The following is a 3,670-nucleotide window of genomic DNA, read 5'->3' on the forward strand; positions in this document are numbered from 1 at the left end:
CCTCAGCGCGACTGAGCGCGGCTCCCGCCCGCCAGCCCGCCGGGGAGGGGGCTCCGCCAATCAGCGCCGCGCCGCGGCTCTGGGGCGGGGCGGCTCCCCCCTCCTGCCCTGCCCGGGACCCTGCTCCCCCTGTTCTGGCGGGAGGGACACACGTGGGAACCCCTCTCCTTCTCCTCCGGCATCACATTGATAGAGAGATAGATAGATGAGGGAGAGGGATTGTCACCTGTCTGCCTATCCCATGTAGAAAGAAAGGAAGAATATCTATCTATCTAATGCAGGAGGAGAGGGAGTGGGATTGTCACCTGTCTGCCCTTCTGTCTGTCTATCCCATCAGGAGAGGGAGAAAGCTAGCTAGCTAGCACACTACAGCTAGCTTTCTCCCTCTCCTCCTGCATGGGATAGACAGACAGACAAAAAACCTGGCTCTCTCCCCTTCACGGGATGGATGGATGAGGACCCTGCTCCCTCTCCTCCACGGGAGGGCAGGCCGGCAGGCAGGGGAGAATCCTTCTGTCCACTCTTGCTCCCCCGCCGCGGGTGCGCACACGCCAGTGAGGGCCTCTCTCTTCTCCACGCAGCTCCCCGTCTCCTTGCTGCCAGTTCCTTTGCCCTTCCTTGTAGCATCCCTCATTCTGTATAACCTCCCCCAGCCATGCTTCTGCTCTCTCTGTTAATCCCTCCTGCACATCCCCTTAATCCTCTGCCTTGTAAATGTTTCTTTCTTGATCACACCGAATCCCATCCCCCTCCACACATACACACAGAGTAAATACATGGTTGCTGAAACGTCTCCCTGAGCCCCGAGTTTGTGAACGCCTTGTCAGACCTTGCTGTTCCCCATGCTCCTGAGCTTGGGTTTGTGTGAGTGAAGGAGAAGCAGAAATGGCCTCCGTCCGCATACTTCCCCTCTTCCTCCCACCCTCCTTTGTGTTCCTGCAGTGTGTTTGCCAGCTGCAGGTTTTACTCTGGTCTCACTTCTAAACACCTGCTTAACTTTCTCTGTGACCGATCCCGTGGAAGTAACAGGACTTGCACATGTTCTGAAATAAAGGACTGCTAATTTGCACTGCCAAGCCAAGGTCAGTGCCCTTTCTCATTCCCCCTACCTCTTACCCTTTATCTTTGCAGAACTCCTGCTCTGTATCAGCCCTTCTGCCTGCTGCCTGTCTCACCCACTATTCATTATAATAACTGTGATATGAAAAGAGAGAGGAACAGATGGAAAGGGAGCTGCTCTCTACACAGATTAATCAAAAACCTACCTATAAGTAGCCAGGTGGCTTCCAAGGCAAGATAGGTGGAAGGAAGGATATCAGATGCATCTGGGCTTGGAGAACCAGGGCAGGGCAAAGATGGAGGATTGCTAAAGGGATGATCTACCAATACCAGGAATAGCACCTGCCACAATTTAGATCCCCCTCAGACAGCCTTAAATTACTTTAGCCTGTAGGGAGCCAGTGGTGTTGGAAGATGGTTAGGGACAGAACGGAGACTCCAGAAACCTGGAGTTGATTTCTAGCTCAGATGCAGATTGCCAGTGTGACCTGTTTAATTCACTTAAACTAACTTGTGCCTCAGTTTCCCATCTATAAAAATGGGTCAAATTGCAAAGATAAAAGCTAGTAATAAGCAAGAGCCTTTCAGGTACAGAAGTGATGAGGGCCATGTATGTATCTAAATGAATACATGACAGTGGCCAGGGATCCTTGGAGGATGGCATGCTGTGATCGTACTAATACTGCTGATTGCCCTTTACAGCAATGCTTCAGAGTTGACTATGTTAGCTATATGCCAAATAAAGCATCCTTTACCTTCGATCTAGTTCAATAAGAGAAAGACTAAAAACAACACAAAAAAATAAACCTTTCCCTTCCAACCTTGCCCCCCCCCCCAAAAAAAAAAAACCCACCCCAAAACTAGTTTCTGTGGGAAGTAAAAGCTTTCAAGTACCTTTGGGTAACTGCATCAAAGTCTCCTGAACATCTGCTGAGCCTTCTGAGGATGCTCTGGGTCACAATTTGATATCAATTACCTTGAAGTAAATCAAAAGTAAATCTACTGAAGGCAATTGAGTTACTAGCAAAAATGCAGTGCTAGAGAGCAAAAGCAAGCTCTTGTAAGTCCAGGTGGAAAATGATATGTGCCCCAAACTTGCACATAGTATATATCTCTGGTTCAAATCTTGAGGAAATGCTAGATGGATGGAACTCAATGCTTTCTGTGGATACTCCAGGTCAGAGGTGGGCAATTATTTCAGGTGGAGAGCTGCTTATTGAGTTTTGGCAAGCCATTGAGGGCCACATGACAGGCAGCCAGCAGCAGATAAATATTAATTTTCTATATTTTTTAGAGGCCCTGCAGGCCGAATAGAATGACCTGGTGGGCTGTATCCGGCCCATGGGTCACATTTTGCCCATCCCTACTCTAAACGAACAGCCTCAGCTGGTCTCTGGTTCACTCACTTCAATCTTGATGATTTTGTCGGCCAAATGACTAGTGTGGGCTATAAATCAATGATGAGCAGTGTGAAGAGCAGATGGGGGAGTTTAATGCACCTTTTGCAGCTCAGTCTTATGACTGGCTGAAGTCCACGTGGAATTTCAAAAAAGATGTTGGAAAAGGTTGTTCTTCATTTTAAATTGCTCTTTGGAAGCTGTACAGTTTATAATAGGCCTCTTAGGTGCTTTTCTGAGAGATGCTTTCTTTGATGTAGTTTATACAGTTTCATAACTGTAAAAGACCAGCTTGAGAGATCGTGATATAAAACCAGCCTTTATATAACTGGTGGAAATAAATAAACACGATACAAATTAAAGGTAGAATTATTTCCAAAGAATATATCAAAATCACCCCAGGCATAGCGCAGTTGAAATTAGCAAAGTACAAAATGGTGAATTTGACCCCAGAAGAGCAACAAAAAGGCCTCTTCTGTTTTTCACCCTTGGACAAGTATATTCTTCTTTTATTTGGATGCTCAGAAACCACAGTAATAGAACAGAATATTTATTTACTATGTTGTAACCCCAGATCAGAAAGTAAATAACTTTGGCTTACTTTAATTTGCACACCCTACTGAAAAAGATGCATTTGGCCATAAAGTTACTAAAATGCACTACTGTGACAGAAAAATAAAAACAACACGTTGAAAGCCTGTAAGTAACCTGGAAAATCTATTAGATACTTAATATACTCTTGACAATGACTGCATCCCAGTGGAAACAAGCAATCAAAACAACAAAAAAACAACAAACATTCTCATAGCAAAAAATATGGAGAACTTACCATACTGTATCATTACTTTTTTGATGACTTTACCTAGCCATAGTCTTAATGCAATGTGTTCGGATGTCACGAGACATAAACATGGATTAATAATCTCCAAAACTCAATTTATTTTGTTAAAATGGATTGTAGCAAAGAACTACAGAGGACACAGGACAAGCCTGTACGTGTATGTGTCAGTAAATGTGTTGTGACCTTTAAAAGTTAAAAGTAAAAGTGAGCGGAGAGAAAGAACTTCCTTAGGCTTCATTTCTTGTTCCGCAAGTCCCATTCAAACTGGTTTTTAAAATGTTGCTGCCCGAGAAGAGCCACCACTGGTCAGTGATGAAGAGTCCAGGAAAGTTAAAGCTTTCTCCCACAGGCTTTTGTGTATTTCTGATGTCAA

This window comes from Crocodylus siamensis, chromosome 1 (genome assembly GCF_052110815.1).
Source record: "Crocodylus siamensis isolate JL-2025a chromosome 1, ASM5211081v1, whole genome shotgun sequence".
Classification (NCBI taxonomy): domain Eukaryota; kingdom Metazoa; phylum Chordata; order Crocodylia; family Crocodylidae; genus Crocodylus; species Crocodylus siamensis.